General features: G+C 48.5%; 1 protein-coding gene across 1 annotated transcript in view; it reads right to left on the bottom strand.

Moving 5' to 3' along the window:
• ZC3H3 (zinc finger CCCH-type containing 3) overlaps positions 1–21,351 on the bottom strand; it is a 202,674-nt gene that overhangs the window by 167,427 nt on the left and 13,896 nt on the right. The window lies entirely within an intron of this gene.

Genomic DNA, 21,351 nt, shown 5'->3' with positions numbered 1-21,351 from the left:
CTGGACGGGGCTCTGAGCAACCTGAGCTGGTGAAGATGTCCCTGCTCATGGCAGGGGTAGCACTGGATGAGCCTTGAAGGTCCCTTCCAACCCAAACAGTCCTGTGATTCTATGAGTCGGGTGCAAAACAAGCTGTGGTCCTCATCGGTGTCCGCCAGGCAGTGGTGGTACCTGCTCATCCCATCACATCATTCCTCTACATCACAGAATCAGAAAACCATCACATCCAACCATTAACCCCAACCCTGGGCACTACCCCATGTCCCTGAGAACCTCATCTCCGTCTGTCCAACCCTCCAGGGATGGTGACTCCAGCACTGCCCTGGGCAGCCTGTTCCAATGCCCCACAGCCCTTTGGGGAAGAAACTGTTCCCCAGATCCAAAGATCCAACCTCCCCTGGTGCAACTTGAGGCCGTTTCCTCTGCTCCTGGCGCTTGTTCTGGGGAGCAGAGCCCGACCCCCCCTGGCTCCAAGCTCCTTTCAGGCAGTTCAGAGATCAGAAGGTCTCCCCTCAGCTCCTGTTCTCCAGCTGAACCCCCCAGGTCCCTCAGCCGCTCCCATTACACTTGTGCTCCAGCCTCTTCCCTTCTCTCAACTCACTCCAGCACCTATAAAACGAGGCTTTGAGCATCTCTCAACAAGGACTTTCTTCCTCTAAGCAGCCCCACGAACACTGTGGTTGTGGGACCGGCGTAAAATACAACCTCGTGTTAGAGCAACTAATAGTTACAGAACTATTCTCAGTTCTCAGAAAATGTAGAATATTTGGACTCTGGCACAAAAAAGAAACCACAATAAATGAGAGAACCACAGTTTCCTTCAATGCTCTTTTCTAAGATATTTTCACCATCACATTTGTTGTACAACATTCAGGGTTCAGCATCTTTGGGGTCACAGCTGCCCCCCCTGGTACCGCTCAGCTGTTTGTACCAAACACATGCCAGCCCCAAAAAACGCATCTCCTCCTCATATCGGGACAAAGAGATCCCTCTTATCATCAAATCCTACTTACCCAATTAAAATAACACTTCCCTAAATTCTGAGAGGTTTTCAGCCCTTGCGGAGGGCTCGGATACATCACGGTGATGAATATTGCCCGAGAGCTTGAAGCAAATCAAACTCATCTTTCATTTCCATCACGTAGGGATGACAACCGCGAGGTACCAGGAACTCACCGGCACCACGACTGACAAATAAACTGAAAAATTATTATATAATGGACTTTTATGGATATCAAAACACCTTGCACCCTATTTTAGATGAACCAGCCTTAGCACAAAAACTTGCAAAGATCAAAAAATACTTAATAGTTGATATGAAACACTTCCAGGAAATCCAAAAGAAAACAGAGGAGCTGGACAAGATTTCAGGCCAATACATAAACCTTTTCTTATATATTATTAAGTCAGTACTTCTAAAATACACCCGTGATGGCACCGTGGAGACTTTTAGCTGCTGGGGAACGTCACTTGTCAACGCCTGTTCCCCAGGGGCACTCAGAGGGAGGGCTGATTGTTCACTGATGTTCCCGACCAGTAAATATTTCAAACAAAAACCAATTAACACCGCTACAGACGGGCAGAACGCCGCTCCTCTATTTTGCTTCAGAAACTAGAGGATAAAAAGAAAATAAACCCCCAGACATGGATGTTTTCCCTTTCCGCTTGGGTGTCTCCGACTCCAGGTTCCAGTATAAGTTGGGGAATGACCTATTAGAGAGCAGCATAGGGGAAAGGGACCTGGGGGTCCTGGGGACAGCAGGGTGACCATGAGCCAGCACTGGGCCCTTGTGGCCAGGAAGCCAATGGTACCTGGGGTGGGTTAGAAGGGGGTGGTCAGTAGGTCAGAGAGGTTCTCCTGCCCCTCTGCTCTGCCCTGGGGAGACCACACCTGGAATCTTGTGTCCAGTTGTGGCCCCTCAGTTCCAGCAGGACAGGGAACTGCTGGAGAGAGTCCAGCGCAGCCATCAAGATGCTGCAGGGAGTGGAGCATCTCCCGTGTGAGGAAAGGCTGAGGGAGCTGGGGCTCTGGAGCTGGACAAGAGGACACTGAGGGGGGACTCATTCATGGTTACAGATATATAAAGGGTGAGTGTCAGGAGGATGGAGCCAGGCTCTTCTCGGTGACAACCAATGATAGGACAAGGGGCAATGGGTACAAACTGGAACACAGGAGGTTCCACTTCAATCTGAGAAGAAACTTCTCAGTGAGGGTGGCAGAGCCTGGCCCAGGCTGCCCAGGGAGGTTGTGGAGTCTCCTTCTCTGCAGACATTCCAACCCGCCTGGACACCTTCCTGTGGAACCTCAGCTGGGTGTTCCTGCTCTGGGGGGGATTGCACTGGATGAGCCTTCCAGGTCCCTTCCAATCCCTGACATTCTGTGATTCTGTGATCAACCAGCTCTCTCCTGCATCCCTTCGAGATTCCTCTCGCGCTTTAAAAACCTGCTCGTGTTTTACTGTCAGCCTCTTCTTTCTCATCGAGCTCACCCCAGCACCAGCCCCGAGTCTTCTGCTCATTCTCCTCCTCCAGCCCCAAAGAGCTTCTTTAAAAGACGTAGAGATGACGTTCTTAGGGACATGGTTTAGTGCTAGATTTAGGTTAAGGTTGGACTTGACCGTAAGTGTCTTTTCCAAGCAAAAGGATTCTATGATTCTCCCCAGGTGAGCAGGACATCCCACTAACATGTCTCCAAACACCTCTAGGAGCTCCACACTTCATCCCTTCCTTTCCCACCCAAACTCATTTCTGGGCTGGTCCTTCCCACCAGGATGGGTGAGGAGCCCATGGACCAGCTCAGTCTCCAGATTAATTTGAGAGTCCACAGACACATTCACCACTCGCTCTTTGCCTCTGGTTCCTCTCTTCTTTGGCCCTTTTCCAATCCTCTTTACCAGCCCCAAACCCCTTTGGTTTTCTCCCCGTTTTCTTCTGCTTTATAGAATCATTTTGGTTCAAAAAGACCCTCCAGATCATCCAGTCCAACCATTAACCCAACACTGGCACTAAAACATGAAGAAGAGCCTCATTTATGCATCTTTTCAACCCCTCCAAGGGTGGTGACTCCACCACGGCCCTGGGCAGCCTGTTTCAAAGCCCACTAACCCTTTTCAAAACCAAATTTTTCCTAATATCCAATATAAACCTCCCCAACACCCCTTCGATCCTACAGGAATAAGGATGTAGAGGAACAACAGCCACAAATGGGCACCCAAGAAGGAGCAAGAGCACAGGGGAGCTCCTGAGCCTGATGAACATCAGGTATTTAGTCACCTCGGTAGATGTGGCTCTTACAAACACCCATCGTGTCCCTCTTGAACCCATATATGTCACCCCAAAGCCCTGTTGACATGGGGATGACCTGGGGACTAATCAGCCCCATCCTCCTTATCCGTGCCCAGCAGATTTCCACGAAACCTTTCGAAAACGTCCCATCTCCGCTACCTCTGACCATCTGTTGAGATCGTCTGCGATCGGCCAAGTGCAAAAACCAGCGGGGAACTTTAAGCTCTTTAGCAGACAGAGCCAGAGCCTGGATTTGTGTTTATTCCACGATAAAACACCCTCTACGGCAGCGACCGACACCAGGCAAAGTGTTTTCAGGAGACGGGGCTTCGGCTCACCCGGCTCAGCATCTTTTTCGGCCCTCGCTTGGCCACCTGCAAGAAGCTCCGTCTGTCAGCACATCCCTCCCGCACCAGAAATTACCTTCCTCTTCACGTCAGCGCCTCTTAATCGGCATCAGTCACTGTAAGCCGCGTTAAGCGAGACGGTTTAAATACCATGTCTTTGCTAAGCCAGCTCATTTTGACTGAAGCAGGTCAGGGAAGCGCTCGCAGGCCCAATTCCTGCGAGCGCCGGTGCTTTCAGAGCCACCGTGCACTTAATTTTCAAGCAGGTACAGTTATAATCTGTTTATCCTCACATTAAGGCTTCGGACATCCTGTATAGACCCGATCCAGGTTTAAACAAGACCACCGCATGGGTTTTATACTTTTAGAGCTATTTCTGATTGCAATTCGATGACTTGGGGTTTAAAACAAAAGATTCCTCAGCCCAATCCTTTCCTGTTGGTGAGTCAGGCAATTAAAATACCATGGAAAACGAGTTAATGTGCATGAGCTGAGCCGCAGTACCTGGCATCTCACAGCCACTTGGAAAAGTGGGGGAGGGAAATACATTAGTTGAACGTTTCTCACCGCTTTCTACAAATCATTTCCCTTGGATCGTCTCTGAGTTGATAACTTGGATAATCAACAAAACTCTGTAACCTGCAGGGCAGGAGAGCTCAGGGTGGAGGGGGGAAAAGTCCCTGCAATGGCCCAATTGGCCTCAATGAGACTGTGTGAAAGCAAAGTCCCCTTCCAGGAGCACGAGTGGGACTCCAGACCAGTCTTAGAGGGGAATAAACTATTTAGGAGCTGGGAAAGGGCTTTGGAGCTCACAGCACCTTGGCTGGGACGCTCTCAGTGCTTCCAGCCTTCAGGAAAAGGAGACATGGGCAATTCGGCTCCCACAGCAGGTTCATCCAGATGATGAGGATTAAACTGGAGGTTGCACAATTGTAGAACGTTTTGGTTGGAAAAGACCATCAAGGTCATTGAGTCCAAGCATTAACACACCCCTGGCACTAACCCATGTCCCTGAGAACCTCATGTCCGTCTGTCCAACTCTCCAGGGATGGTGACTCCAGCACTGCCCTGGGCAGCCTGTTCCAATGCCCAACAGCCCTTTGGGGAAGAAATTGTTCCCCAGATCCAACCTCAGGCTCCCCTGGCACAACTTGAGGCCGTTTCCTCTGCTCCTGGCGCTTGTTCCTGGGGAGCAGAGCCCAACCCCCCTGGCTCCAAGCTCCTTTCAGGCAGTTCAGAGATCAGAAGGTCTCCCCTCAGCTCCTGTTCTCCAGATGAACCCCCCAGGTCCCTCAGCTGCTCCCATCACACTTGTGCTCCAGCCCCTCACCAGCTCCGTTCCCTTCTCTCAACTCGCTAAGTCTCAGCTTAGCTCAGCTCAGCATCTACATTCAGTCTCAGCATTCCCCAGGCAGTCCTGCAAACCCACCTTCACCTTCCTCTAGGTAGGACAGAAAGACCAGCTTCCTGGGCTTAACCCTTTCCTCCACCACATAACCACATGGTCTTAGACAGAAGAAGTTGTGCCAGGGAAGGTTTAGATTGGATATTAGGAAAAATTTCTTCCCCAAAGGGCTGTGGGGCATTGGAACAGGCTGCCCAGGGCAGTGCTGGAGTCACCATCCCTGGAGGGGTTGAACAGACACTGAGATGAGGTTCTTAGGGACATGGGGCAGTGCCAGGGGTGTAATGATTGGACTCGATGATCTTGAGCATTTCTTCCAACCGAAATGATTCTAGAAGAAAAACTGCTCTACTTGCTGAGAACATCACCACAGCCTTCAACCCACCCATCGCTTTTTACCCAACCTGGAGAACACAGGCAAAACTCAAGGCTCTTTCATCCAGATTTGCCTGCTAACCCGAATCGTTGCACAATGGGCAACCAGCCGTCCTGGACTGTGCCTCCAAGTCCAAACCTCTCATTTTTTGCAGTAGAACAGTCGTATCTGGCATCAGGTTCACACTGGGGAATAGCAAACCCTCTTTGGTCAGCTGAGATGCAGCGTCTAGAGCAAAAAATACCATCAATAGTTGGTTTATAGCTGATTTTTAGCTCCAATCTCGCAGCGCTGGGGTCCGCTCTTCCCATCACACGTGTGGCAAAACTGACATTCCCCATTAAAAGCCATTTGCCCGAAGGTCACGGTGGGAACTGTCAGCAGAAAAGCGTATTAATAACCAAACCTGGCTCCAGTCCGCTCTATCAGGCTCCTTTTCCCACACAAGTGTTTCCCCTCCCTCTCCAGTTATTCAGGTAATTGAAGTACCTGCTTCTGTCCTTGAAATTCAAGTTGAAAATGGCTTGAAAATCAGTTGTAACAACACCCCCCAGGAACTTTTATCTTCCACCAATGCAGCTTGCAGGGTTGTCTATAAAACTCCATCCAGCAGCAGCAAAGGCTGGTTGGTTTTAATCAACTTTAAACATATTTGAAAGGCACTTCCCGGGTCTTACAGGGATGTCTGGTATTCAAATTCAAGAGTATTAACAGATGGCAGAGAAGAGATTTTGAGGCCACCAGAAATTTCTCCCCTCTCTTCTAGTGTCTTGTCTGAATCCCCCTTTGACACCGGTTGGTTTTAATATAAAAGTTATGCTGTTGGTTTGGGGGGTGTTTTGTTTATCTTGGTGGTTTGTTGTGTCGCTTTTAAATATAAAATCAAGATACTTCATGCATCTGCACGCACTGAATATAAAAAACACATCCAGCAGTTTTCACTCAGCTGCCACGTCAAATTACGCTCTCCAGGCCAAGTGTCAGGCGCGATCTCTTAAATCCAGAGGCTGTTTTAATAAGAGGAGAGTTGGACTTGTGGCCCTCGTCCCACCAGTGACCCGAATGGGAGTAGATGGGCTGGTAGAGCTGTAAGAAACAGAAACATCCCCTGCAAAAAATGTGAGGTTCCTTCAACATGTTATTTTCCTCTTAAAGAACCTGAGCGATATTCTACAGTGCCTCAAAGAAAGCCATAAATACAGAATAGAGCCCTGATTCTACTCTAAAGTTATTATTAATACTTTCCCAAAGAGGGGAAAAAAATAAAGCATCAATATTACGAGTTGCCTAAAGTTACAGAGTCATGAGGAATCTCTGGTCCTCCCTGGTATAGTCCTGTCCGACAAGAAAAGCTGCTTCTTCCATCAGTATTTTTATTTCTAAGCTCATTAGCTCCTCGCAGTGGCTCATTTTATCCTTTCTGAGCAGCAGGAGTTGATGACTTTAAAGAATAAAAGGGATTTGGTCATTTAGTCACCAAGAGGAACGTGCCCAGCAGGCTCAAAAGGATGAAAAGTCACCAAGACGTTATTTCCTCACCTGCAGCGAAATCTCTTGTGATGGGAAATGGAAGAGCAAGAGGTTGATACGTCTTCCCAGAGCGGATCTGGTTTCCTCTTCACATTACCTGACCAGCACGTGTTGGAGAAATCCTTTCCCAAAGCTAAAAGTCAAGTTAATCTTCGATATCCCAGGCACAACTGGTCACACACACGCTAATCGGCGCTGGCACCGCGGCAATTCCATAGCCCAGAGGCACAAGAGACGTCCCTGAGCAAATCAGTGGGCAAAAGCCAGGCTCAAATCAGTAAACTGGAGAACAAGACACCAAACACCTATTAGTGTTTATTAATCCCTTTAACTTCACCTCCCTATCCTTTCTCTAACTTTTTAGGAGCTGTTGGAGGATCTAAAACCCAACGTGTCGTTGCGCCGGCACTGAGCAGCTCCCAAAAGCTTTCCCGTCCCTTGGGAAGTGCTAACGAACAACGAAGCGAGGGAAAATACTCTGTCGCTATGTGGTTCGGCATCTGCTCCCCCTCTGACAAGGTCGCACTGTCACGCAAAGGTGAATTTCAGAGTGGGGTGCGTCAATGGGGTTGTGATCACAGAATCACAGAATGGACTGGGTTGGAAAAGACCTCAGAGATAACCAAGTCCAACCCTTGGTCCAACTCCAGTCCATTGACTAGATCTAAGTGCCATGTCCAATCTCAGTTTAAAAACCTCCAGGGCCGGTGAGTCCAGCACCTCCCTGGGCAGCCATTCCAATGCCTGACCATTCTCTCTGCACAGAATTGCTTTCTAATCTCCAGCCTCAATTTCCCCTGGCAGAGTTGAAGCCCATGGCCCCTTGTCCTATTGCTGACTGCCTGGGAGAAGAGCCCAATCCCCACCTGGCTAGAACTGCCCTTCAGGTAGTTCTAGAGAGTGCTGAGCTCACCTCTAAGCCTCCTCTTCTCCAGACTAAACAAGCCCAGCTCCCTCAGCCTCTCCCCATAGGGCTTGTGTTCAAGTCCCTTCCCCAGTCTTGTTGCTCTTCTCTGGACCCGCTCCAGCACTTCAATCTCTTTCCTGAGCTGAGGGGCCCAGAACTGAACACAATACTCCAGGTGTGGCCTCCCCAATGCAGAGCACAGGGGAAGGATCACTGCCCTTGTCCTGCTGACCACGCTGGTTTGGATACAGGACAGGATCCCATTGGCCTTCTTGGCCACCTGGGCACACTGGTGGCTCATGTTGAGCTTCCTGTCCATGAGTCCCCCCAGGTCCCTTTCTGCCTGGCTGCTCTCCAGCCACTCTGTGCCCAGCCTGGAGCGCTGCAGGGGGTTGTTGTGGCCAAAGTGCAGGACCCGCCACTTGGCCTTGTTGAACTTCATCCCATTGGAATCAGCCCATTTTTCCGGTCCTTCCCCTTCGCATCAGTGATGGCCAAAAAAAGAAATGGAATAAGTTACCTAGAGGGGATGTGGGAGCCTCCATCACAAGAAACCTTTAAAACAGGGTTAGATACCCACCAAGCAGGAATTATGGAGATGGGTGGCTGTGCCTTGATGAGGGGAAAGACTAAACAACGTCCCAGGTCCAGTCTTTTTTATTCTACACCATCGTCTTACTCTTCTCACCCATCAGACAAATCCAGGAGAGTTAAATCTTCTATTTGTACAAGATATGGGTGATTGGTGAGCGAAGCTGATAAAACAAGCTGGAAAGAGGAATTTTTGTGTGCCTGAAGCTGTGGAAGAAAGTCCAGCATTCAACTCCTTCGCCCTTCAAACAATTCAGTGGGAAAAGATGAAGAGTTTTACCCTTAAAGTGGGAACAAGGTGTAGAAAACCCTCAGTTTCCTGAAAGAGATGCAGAGAACTGTAAATCGGAATGGAAATAAGGGGTGGACGTGACTGCTCGTTCTACCAGAACACTGAAAAGCCCCGAACAATATTGCATCGCATTTGCGCTCCACAAAAACATCACCAGACTGACAGCATGGACATCACCTTGAGACTCCACGGACAGGAAAGATGGGAGAAAACAAAGGGAAAATCCTCTCCCGAGAAGGATGAGTTACGTTTTTCCAGGGATTTCAGACAACACATGACAGCCCAGAGCTTGTTCACCTCTTCAAACAAGAGTTCGTTAAGCCTCACTGCTGCAGATATTTGTAATATACGTTCACCTCTAATTTCTTTGAACTGCTTTCTCGCTACCTTGACTACGTCCTTGTCAACGGTTTACAGGTAAAACAACCCACCAAATATCCCTCAGGAATGCCAGCGATCCTTGATAGCAGATAATCATAGAATCGTTACGGTTGGAAAAGGCCTTTCAGATCGAGTCCAACTGTTAACCCAATGCTGCCCAGCCCACCATTAAACCACGGCCCTGAGAACCTCATCTCCGTGTCTGTTCAACCCCTCCAGGGATGGTGACTCCAGCACTGCCCTGGGCAGCCTGTTCCAATGCCCCACAGCCCTTTCCACAAAGAAATTGTTCCCCAGATCCAACCTCAACCTCCCCTGGCGCAACTTGAGGCCATTTCATCTTGTCCTATCACTTGTCACTTGGGAGACGAGACCAACACCCTCCTCCCTACAACCTCCTTTCAGGTAGTTGGACAGATCAAGGTCTCCCCTCAGCTCCTGTTCTCCAGGCTGAACCCCCAAGCTCCCTCAGCTGCTCCTCATAAAATCACCAAATTATGTGGGTTGAAGGGACCTTCAAAGCTCATCCAGTGCCACCCCTGCCATGAGCAGGGACATCTTCACCAGCTCAGGTTGCTCAGAGCCCCGTCCAGCCTGGCCTGGGATGTCTCCAGGGGTGGTTCATCCACCACCTCTCTGGCCAACCTGGGCCAGGCTCTCAACACCCTCAGGGCCAACAACTTCTTTGTCACATGCTGCCAAACCTCTTTGTCTAGTATTGGTATTTTCCTCTCCTTTTCACAGTGTCCATCCTTCCCCCAACGCAGCACATTTGTAAACAACAACCGTCCTTGCACCCGAATTTACGAAAACTTTAAAAGAGGGGAAATACGTCAATCTGACAGTCTATCAACCAGATTAGCGACAAGTTTTTAAAAGCCATAGCCAACAAGTCCACTTCTGCTCTGGATTCCCATTAAGTAACTCGGCCACTCTGCTCGCATGAATATTTAAAAGAGAAAAAGCAAAGCATTAGGCAGCCAAGCAGCCCGGGATGTGCATTAATATCTTCAAGAAGAGAGGACAGGATCAAGGAAGTGTCAGCACACACAAAGTGGCCGGTGTGATATCCAGGTTTGGGGGTTATTTATGGATGGAGTGGGAAAAGCAAGGACCACTTAATATGAAACCAGCGTCTCAGCAACACGTTCAGCACACACAGCTACTGACACGCAAAAGAAAGCGGATCCGTATTGAACATCCATTAAGGAAAAGATAATAAAAGAGAAAAGCGTCCCTTCAGTTTAAAGGTAAAAGTGTCTGGGAATCATGAAGACACAATGTATTAGAAAAAAACAACTATTTGAATCAATGTTTCTTACTGGAAAGGCTGAAAAATCTGAGAGCACCATAAGAAATAAAAACTCCTGAAAGCCAAAAGGTTCTAGAGGGAAAAATTATTGAAGTAGGAGACTAAAGTTCCAACAGAATAAGAGCCGCTTGCCCAGCAGAGCGCACGGCTCCGTTTAAAAGCCCAGGAGACAAGAAGACATAAACCAAGCTGCCCGCTTTAATATATATTAAATAAAAAGCAAAGGGAAACACCGGGCTGCAGATTGACTGCCTGTCACCAGCAGAGGTTTAACATCTTGATTTCACGCTGCTATTCTTCATTACGTTTTATTACCAGGCTTTATGTGGCTACCGCAGCGTTCAGGTGGGAATTCAGAGGGTTTTATTCAGGAATGTCTTGAAGTCGAGACACTAAACGCTGTTTTCCCACCGCTGGGTCGTCGTTGGGAATGTAAGTAATTCTGAGAGCAATGCTGTGGCTTCACTGGTGCTGGGAGATGCATGGAGAGAGCAAATAAAGCTAAATAACATAAAATAAAGCCAACAACATCCTGGCTTGTATCAGCACCGGTGTGGCCAGCAGGACCAAAGCAGTGATTGTCCCCCTGTAGTGAGCACTGGGGAGGCCAAACCTCAAATCCTGGGATCAATTTTGGGGCCCTCATGATAAAAAAGAACTTGAGGTGCTGGAGCGAGTTGAGAGAAGGGAACAGAGCTGGTGAGGGGCTGGAGCACAAGTGTGATGGGAGCGGCTGAGGGACCTGGGGGGTTCAGCTGGAGAACAGGAGCTGAGGGGAGACCTTCTGATCTCTGAACTGCCTGAAAGGAGCTTGGAGCCAGGGGGGGTCGGGCTCTGCTCCCCAGGAACAAGCGCCAGGAGCAGAGGAAACGGCCTCAAGTTGCACCAGGGGAGGCTGAGGTTGGATTTTGGGATCTGTGTCCAGCTCTGGGGTCCCAGCACCAGCCAGACATGGAGCTGTTGGAGCAGGACAGAGGAGGGACATGGGAATGGGCCGAGGGCTCAACAGCTCTAGGAGAGAAAAGCTGAGAGAGTTGGGGGTTCAGCCTGGAGAACAGAAGCTCTGGGGAGACCTTAGTGCGGCCTTTCTGTACTTAAAAGGGTCCATAAGAAAGATGGGGACAGACTTTTGAGCAGGGCCTGTTGCGATAGGACAAGGGGTGATGGTTTTAAACTAAAGGAGAGGAGATTCAGGCCAGACATGAGGAAGAAATTGTTGGCCCTGAGGGTGGTGAGAGCCTGGCCCAGGTTCACAGAGAGGCAGTGGATGAACCATCCCTGAGACAACCCAGGCCAGGCTGGACGGGGCTCTGAGCAACCTGAGCTGGTGAAGATGTCCCTGCTCATGGCAGGGGTGGCACTGGGTGACCTCTGAAGGTCCCTTCAACCCAAACCATTCGATGATTCTCAACCAGGTTACACACAATCCTGCATAACCCAGGGAAATCAGGGCAGCTTTTCCTCCTGGGAAATGCAAGACTCAGAGCAGGCAGCGATGGGGTTTTCTCTCTGCACTCAAAGCCTGACCTGCAGGATGTGAAGCTGCGCCTGCATCAGCAGCGAAGCCACACGAAAAAGCATTCAACCCTAATGCAGTTTTGATAATCTGCATCCTCCACTCAGCTTTTTCTCAAGGAAGGTTAAGTTTGGACAATCCAGATGCAGGTACATGTTCAACTGATGCTCAAGCTCTTCTATGAAGCACCAACTCCGAGCTTGGAGACACAAAGCTCATTACAAGGAACATATGCTGCCCTTATTTTCTTTAAAAGATCTTTTCACTTAAGGACGACCTTTAGAAACACGTCACAGTAAACTACCTGTTCACAAGTAAACGTCGTTGCTCATTAACCAGCATTGCTTCTGCATCGTTCTTCCAGAGTCCTTCCATCGCCAGCTCTACAGGACACCGGTTATTTTAATCTGTTGGCACATTCTCCTGACTGCAAAGGACAATTTACAGACTTGGCTCTGCATGAATAACAGCTCAGAACAACAGCTCACACAAAACAGAGCAAGCTCGAGCCACAGCACGGCTACCACAAGGTAATCGTGTATGTGCAACGCTTTGTTTTTGTGAATATAAGATTAATTTCACAGAATCACAGAATGTTAGCGATTGGAAGGGCCCTGGAAAGCTCATCCAGTGCAATCCCCCCACGGAGCAGGAACACCCAGATGGGGTTACACAGGAAGGTGTCCAGGCGGGTTGGAATGTCTGCAGAGAAGGAGACTCCACAACCTCCCTGGGCAGCCTGGGCCAGGCTCTGCCACCCTCACCAGGAACAAGTTTCTTCTCAAATTTAAGTGGAACCTTTTGTGTTCCAGTTTAAACCCATTACCCCTTGTCCTATCATTGGTTGTCACCCAGAAGAGCCTGGCTCCATCCTCCTGACACTCACCCTTTATATATCCGTAAACATGAATGAGGTCACCCCTCAGTGTCCTCTTCTCCAGCTCCAGAGCCCCAGCTCCCTCAGCCTTTCCTCACACGGGAGATGCTCCACTCCCTTCAGCATCTTGGTGGCTGCGCTGGACTCTCTCCAGCAGTTCCCTGTCCTGCTGGAACTGAGGGGCCACAACTGGACACAAGATTCCAGGTGTGGTCTCCCCAGGGCAGAGCAGAGGGGCAGGAGAACCTCTCTGACCTACTGACCACCCCCTTCTAACCCACCCCAGGTACCATTGGCTTCCTGGCCACAAGGGCCCAGTGCTGGCTCATGGTCACCCTGCTGTCCCCAGGACCCCCAGGTCCCTTTCCCCTATGCTGCTCTCTAATAGGTCATTCCCCAACTTATACTGGAACCTGGGGTTGTTCCTGCCCAGATTCAAGACTCTACACTTGCTCTTGTTATATTTCATTAAATTTTTCCCTGCCCAACTCTCCAGCCTGTCCAGGTCTCTGGATGGCGGCACAGCTTTCTGGCGTATCAGCCACTCCACCCAGCTTTGTGCCCATAAAGAAAGACCTTCATTTCTGGGAGCAACGGGTTAACTTAAACCTACTGATCAGATTAAAGGTCCTCTCAAGGAGCAAAACAAAGTGGTTGGATTTGCTCCTGCTTTGGTGCTTCACATCTGAGAACATGGTTCCATCGTCTCTTGCACATTCCCCTCCAGAATAGACGCCTAACGCCGAGAATCTTATGGCTCCTTTCATTCTTTTCAGGAAAAAATTGAACCAAAGGCCTTTAGAACAGCATCTCTGGCAGTTTTGTAGTTTCCAAAGTCCTTGCGGATGCGATTGTGAAGTCTTGTTGACGACGACCCCTTCACAGCTACACAGCAATTGGGTGTTTTTGCCACCTGGACTTGACGTCATTAGTTAAAAACCGACTCATTCGAATAGGGATTTTGGTGCTTAAAGTGAAAACTTCGGCACTTTAGTAGATTAGTTACGTCCTCAAAAGCAGAGAAGTGTTGGTTTACAGCTGTTATTCTTCAGCGGACGCTGATCTTCTATCAACCACAATATTTAAAACCAAGCACAAAGTTGAGAATAACTTGCTGAGTCTAGAAACTAAACCCAGGACCATCCGCACGCTCAACCGCTCCCGAAGTACTTATATTTTTTTCAATATATCTTCCCAAATCAAGTGTCCCAACTTAACGATTACCAGGCAACCATCAGACACAATTTAAATAGTAAATATTTGATAACATCTGGATGATAACAGGCCCGATGATCCTCTCCGCTCTGCACTGTTCATTCATAGGCATCCTCCAGCTCCTTCCTTCTCTCTCCTCCCGATCGACGCGTCCATTGCCAACGTGCCGCAGTTTTATTTAAGTGCGTGAAGAAATCACATTTAAAGGGCAAAGCGTTTTTATGAGCTGGCCGAGATCTCCTCTTGCCTCGTGATTTCCTATGTACCCTTTACAAAGCGCAAAATTAAGGAAACAACCCAACCATCAAGAAATTATTGACATGACGACAAGTCCTGCTCTTCCACTAAAGGTTTCTACTTCAATTTTTCCAGATGGGGAATTTGTTTTTCATTCGATCCCAAACTTGGAAATTGAATAAACATCATGAATTCTGTCAAACTAACAGAATGTTAATGTAGCAATGTTAATATAACGTAGTTTACCAAATTCCCCTTCTATGTGTTTTTATAAGTATTTATATCTATCCATATACACAGATATACAAACCCATGAGATATCGTTACTCTAACCCCACTATATGAGCCAGAGCAAACATTAAGGTTTAAAATATATACACCATGAAGCAGAAGGGTCAAAGTTTAAGCCCAGTTTCAACAGGGCCAGAATTGCACCAAAATACCAACTTATTCCAGCCGCATGGATTTTCTCAGCGTGTTGACCATTTCATGTCAATCTGTAGATCGTTTTATAGCCTCTTAATAATAATAATAATAATAATAATAATAATAATAATAATAATAATAATAATAATAGTTTCTCATCCTTCAGATATTCACGGTGGACTCTCAGTGTTCCCTGGATGTCAGGAATGGCTCCGAAGCCAATGCTGGGTGTTAGACCCATAATTTGTACTATTTCCCTGTTTAGTTATTGTTTCGATTGCACATTTTTAGGACAGTTACTGCGCTAACCCCACACTTGGGAGGGGGTTCAAATTAAAGTTTTGCCACGTCAGACAAAACTAAAATACAAAGCAAATACCACAGTCCCTTAAGACAGAAAAGGGCCAAACTTTGGTTCTTCTAAACATCGATTATTCTGGAATCATTAATTAGCGGAGCTCTAACAATACATAAAATTGCAGCCTCTGACTCCTGCGATAATTTATGCAAGATTAAAGTATCGCTGCCGTTGCCTTTTCCATTGCCTAATTCAGCATTTTCTTTTTTCCTTATGAAAGCAAGACTCCAGATTTAACTGCTCTAATGCCCTTTTACAGCGTTGGGCGTAGTAAAATCCAACACACTCACGGGGAAATGATGGATGGCGGGAGGGGAGCACCGTAAAACGCCCTGGTTCATGTTGAGATAGTAGAGTAAATCTTATTTTAAATATATATATATACACACAGAGTGGTGTTTCATGAACTTGTTTCACCCTATCAAACCCCCGTTTCATTTTTTCCCGCGATAAAGCTTCGCTTTGCTAATAAGCCAGGAAACAATCATCATGCAAGGAAATCGTTTCCAAGTCACAGAATCCCAGAATGTCAGGGGTTGGAAGGGTCCTGCAAAGCTCATCCAGTGCAATCCCCCCATGGAGCAGGAACACCCAGATGAGGTTCCACAGGAAGGTGTCCAGGCGGGTTGGAATGTCTGCACAGAAGGAGACTCCACAACCTCCCTGGGCAGCCTGGGCCAGGCTCTGCCACCCTCACCAGGAACAAGTTTCTTCTCAAATTTAAGTGGAACCTCCTGTGTTCCAGTTTGTACCCATTACCCCTTGTCCTGTCACTGGTTGTCACCCAGAAGAGCCTGGCTTCATCCTCCTGACACTCCCCCTTTATATATCTGTAAACATGAACGAGGTCACCCCTCAGTGTCCTCTTGTCCAACTCCAGAGCCCCAGCTCCCTCAGCCTTTCCTCACACGGGAGATGCTCCACTCCCTGCAGCATCTTGGTGGCTGCGCTGGACTCTCTCCAGCAGTTCCCTGTCCTGCTGGAACTGAGGGGCCACAACTGGACACAAGATTCCAGGTGTGGTCTCCCCGGGGCAGAGCAGAGGGGCAGGAGAACCTCTCTGACCTACTGACCACCCCCTTCTAACCCACCCCAGGTCCCATTGGCTTCCTGGCCACAAGGGCCCAGTGCTGGCTCATGGTCATCCTGTGGTCCCCAGGACCCCCAGGTCTCTTTCCCCTACGCTGCTCTCTAACAGGTTATTCCCCAACTTATACTGGAACCTGGGGTTGTTCCTGCCCAGATATATTTGTATATTTCATTAAATTTCTCCCTGCCCAACTCTCCAGTCTGTCCAGGTCTCTGATGGCAGCACAGCTTCCAGTGTCACCCACTCCTCCCAGCTTGGTGTCACCAGCAAACTTGCTGACAGTCACTCTATTCCCTCCTCCAAATCATTGATGAATATATTGAACAATCCCGGCCCCAGCACTGCCCCTGAGGCACTGCACTGGATACAGGCCCCAACTGGACTCTGCCCCATTGACCACGACTCTCTGGCTTCTTCCCTTCAGCCAGTTCACAGTCACCTCACTACCCGCTCATCCAGACCGCACTCCCTCAGTTCAGCTGTGAGGACGCTGTGGGAGACTGTGTCAAATGCCTCACTCAAGTCAAGGGAGATCACGTCCACCGCTCTGCCATCATCCATCCATCTTGTTATTTCCTCATAAAAGTCAATGAGGTTGGTCAAGCAAGTCATCGTTGCTACATTAAACCTCAATCCACCCAAACACCACAACCCAGCCAAGAAAAGAAAAACATCATCTGGGCGAGAGATTGGTCTCTTCTTCAAACAGCTTATTCAAAAGAAGAGTTCATCATTTTTTTTAATTTAGTTTTTTTTAAGCAGTATTTGAAGGCATTTCATCTGGGCATTGTGATTCAACTGTGTCCTTGTCACCCTGAAAAGCTCAGAGATGCACCAAAGCCCCCGACGTTGGACCTTCTCAATGTGGTTCCTAAGCTGGACCTTCTCTTATTTCTCCACAAAACCTCAGCGCTTCTCTCGAATGACATTCGCTGCACAGCAGCATCACAACTTTCAATAACCGCACTCATTCCTGCTTATTTTTTAGGAAAACCCTTAGTTTTTTAACCCAAATGGGGCACCAATACTCAGCAGCTCATTCCTTTTACCGCCGAGGCCTCATGTGTTTTGGGAAGGTCCTTCCAGATTCAAAATGAAGTTGTACAGCCCAAGGACACAATGTCCCAGGACATCAGCACACAAGCACGGACTTCACCATCGTGACCAATGCACAAGTTAATAACCCATGTTAAGACTTCAAGAACATTCACGCCCTTTTCCACCGCAGAGCCCCTCAGGCCAGGCTTAAGGGCTAAGAACATGTAGGATCGGTTTAAGAACAGATCTGGACCCAAAGTTCGCCAGGCCTGTCCATCCACCCACCCAACGACCCTTCCAAACAACCCCCAGCACAATCCAAGCGAGAAGTCTTGCCAAAAAACGCACATGTTTTATACGGAGGCGTAAGGAAAGACATAACATTCCCAAAACTCAAATTTCCTTGGGGGACGGCGGCAAAATTCCCATCGACAACAGATATAAATGTATTTCCAGATCCTTTAGACAAAAGCAGAAACTTAAAACCACAACAGTAGAGTTTTGTAGGACTTGGGAGATGTTGGCAAGTCCACAAAGTGCTCACCCCAGTGCATCTGTTACATATTCTGAGGGGTGTGTTAACTCATATCATTTTGTTTAGCGCATAAATTGAAGAGGTAAGTCCTCAGATGAACAGCTTCTAACTCAGCTCGGTGGTGATAAGAGATTTGTAGAAGAACAGGAAGCAAAGAGCAGAACAGAGAAATGTCCCCAGGTTTTAGAGCATCTGCTAAAGAGGGATCTGGGGAATCCTGATGGCATCGCGGAACGGTCTCCGATTGTCGGTGCGGGCAGCGATTCGCAGCATGGGAAACATCAAGAATTTCAAGTGTGAGCGCGCCGGGGATCCCATCAGTCGGTTTGTGTGTCAGGTGAGAGAAAACAGCAAAAGAAAATTAAAAATAACAAAAAGAAACTCACTGTCAAGCATCAGGTTGCAGAAGCGTTCGTGTTTATTTAAGTGCCTTAAGTGCGCACTTTTATTACCCTTATTTTCACCTTAAGAGCCCAAGGAAAGACAACCAAGGGGATAAGAGGCAGCAGCGCTGGAATTTGGCACCATTTGGAGCAGCGGGTAGAGCCAGACGGGTTGAAAATGCTTTAAAAGCTTTAGAACAAGGCCTGAGCATCCACAAGAAGATAAACCCGTTCACACCGGCAACAAACGAGGGACTAACGCAGCTCAGATTCCAAGCATTCAAACGTTCTGAACGAAAAAATATCCCAAAAAGCGCAAAAATCACACATAACACATTCCTAAATTACAGAATCACAGAACTGACTGGGTTGGAAAAGACCTCAGAGATCATCCAGTCCAACCCTTGGTCCAACTCCAGTCCATTGACTAGATCATGGCACTAAGTGCCATGTCCAATCTCAGTTTAAAAACCTCCAGGGCCGGTGAGTCCAGCACCTCCCTGGGCAGCCATTCCAATGCCTGACCACTCTCTCTGCACAGAATTGCTTTCTAATCTCCAGCCTCAATTTCCCCTGGCAGAGTTGAAGCCCATGGCCCCTTGTGCTCTTGCTGACTGCCTGGGAGAAGAGACCAATCCCCACCTGGCTAGAACTGCCCTTCAGGTAGTTCTAGAGAGTGCTGAGCTCAGCTCTAAGCCTCCTCTTCTCCAGACTAAACAAGCCCAGCTCCCTCAGCCTCTCCCCATAGGGCTTGTGCTCAACTCCCTTCCCCAGTCTTGTTCCTCTTCTCTGGACCCGCTCCAGCACTTCAATCTCTTTCCTGACCTGAGAGGCCCAGAACTGAACACAATACTCCAGGTGTGGCCTCCCCAATGCAGAGCACAGGGGAAGGATCACTGCCCTTGTCCTGCTGACCACGCTCGTTTGGATACAGGACAGGATCCCATTGGCCTTCTTGGCCACCTGGGCACACTGGTGGCTCATGTTGAGCTTCCTGTCCATTAGCACCCCCAGGTCCCTTTCAGCCACTCTGTGTCAGCCTGGAGCGCTGCAGGGGGTTGTTGTGGCCAAAGCGCAGGACCCGCCACTTGGCCTTGTTGAACTTCATCCCATTGGAATCGGCCCATTTTTCCAGTCTATCCAGATCCCTCTGCAGAGCCCTCCTGCCTTCCAGCAGCTCCACACTCCCTCCCAACTTGGTGTCATCAGCAAATTTGCTGACGATGGTCTCAATCCCCTCATCTAAATCATCAATAAAGATGTTAAAATTCAGCACAACAGCAGCCAGCCTCTATTCTTTAGCCGTACAAGCTATAAAGAGGTTTGAATTCTTAGAAACCCCCCTCCACGGAGTTGAAAATATCAAGGGTCACAGCCGAAGAAAGGATGTCACGCATCCCCAAAGCCAACTGTGTTTCCTATTAGTGTATAAATAGACTATTCCCCAAAGAGCTGCTCGCTGCCGACAGAATTTCACAATCGAACGGTAGCTGGCACCGCACAGGGTATGGGAGAGACTCTCAAATAGCAGAGACGGGTATCAAGAGGCGATTTTTGACATTAAATTGAGCAAGAGGTTGGAATTCTGAAGGAAAAGGGAGAACGAGCAGACACGGAAACTATTAGAAGAATAATTTAAAGCGGCTTTAGGTGAAGATCTCCCAGCGCTCAGACACACGGTGTGAATTTTGGGGTTGTCCTGTGCAGGGACAGGAGTTGGACTCGATGATCCCTGTGGGTCCGTTCCAGCTCAGGCCAATCTATGATTGATACGATGGTTCATTCGATTCTCATCGCTTGGTCCACACCCTCCATCTTGGCAGAGGTTTATCCACAAGCCCAAGGAGAACCTTATATTCATCTTTCGAGGCAGAATATCCACTTCAGATCACATTTCAAGTCTGGATGTTCCCCCCTTATCGCTGTTTTACCCAGCTCCAAATCCAAAACGCCGCAGTGCTCGAGAGAAGGTGGGCGACATGGTGACACCTCTTTGTTTAGCAAAGCTGACTCCCCTCGCTCGAAGCAGCTCGTTATTTTTAAAAGAGGGCTCCGAAAACAGAATAATCACTCTTGGCTGCCTGCAGCTCCTCTCACAGCTTGGGACAAGTCACCTGTAAATTCCAAGTAAAGCCAGAAATCTAAAACCGTTACTTACGGCCGCTGACGTGACCACCGCCGGCAACAAGCCAAGTATGTGAACTTTTCCCAACCGGTGCGAAGGAGCGAGCGGCCAAGGACAAAGCGAGAAGAGAGACCTGACAATGTCATGATTTACAGGCAAGGTCAAGGCTACGTACGAGAAAAAAATGACATTGGGCTCGTCAGCCTCGAGCAGCGAAACTGCGAAGGGTTTAGGAAGGACCCGCGTGGAAAGACGAGACTAATGATGGAGCGGAGGAGAAAAGACGTGATGAACTCCAAGGGGTCCCGAGCTTTGCGCAGCTCCATGGCAGGAATCGTCACCTCTGACTCCTTCTAATAAGATGGAACAGATATGTTGTAACGTGAGCTGAGCTGTCGCCTCACAAACAGCAGCAATTGTGCAATTCACTATAAAGAAGAAAATAGATACAGAAAGCAAGAATACAGCTTAATAAAAGAAACACCAAACCGCAGCGTCCCAACAATCTCTCCATTAGAAATATTTACTGATTGGCCTTCACTTGAAAGAAAAAAAAACATAGAAGGGGGTGTAAAATCCATCGCTGAGATTTTCGAAGCTGCCAGAGGGACACGAACAGCCAGTGGCAATAAAATTAACGGCAGCTGAGCGTTTGGATGCCGACCGTAACTTGCTCCTCACCATTTACACCCCATTTACTTTCTGCACTCGCTCTGGGTGCGAGTAACGCAAACCGGCTCCTTCCACTTTGGTCGACGGCCTTTTCCCAAGAGAGCGGCTCTTGTTCATCCCGACACCCTCGTAACCACACAGTTCATGTTCTTGAGCAAGCGGAAAGAAGAAATAAAGAGTTTAGGGATATTTTGGAACGTCACCATCACTCTGACTGAAATCAGAGTTGTAAAAACTCTTGTTCGGACAGCAGGGCAAAGGTCTTACAAATCCTGATGGAATTTCTCTCCAGAAAGAAGGAAATACAAATGGGATTTCCTTCTGTTTGGTACGTTCACAGCAACCAGCTTCAGCGTTGGTGGTGGCAACGGGGGACAAGCAGGAAAGCGGTAACGTGAACCGCTGTGTTATCCCCATCGGGAGCAGGTGAAAGGCAAAGATCAGCCGGAAAGG

Source organism: Streptopelia decaocto, assembly GCF_964273445.1.
Source record: "Streptopelia decaocto genome assembly, chromosome: 2".
NCBI classification, from domain to species: Eukaryota; Metazoa; Chordata; class Aves; order Columbiformes; family Columbidae; genus Streptopelia; species Streptopelia decaocto.
Note: the sequence above shows the minus strand (reverse complement) of the source record. Positions and strands in the feature narration are given on the sequence as shown.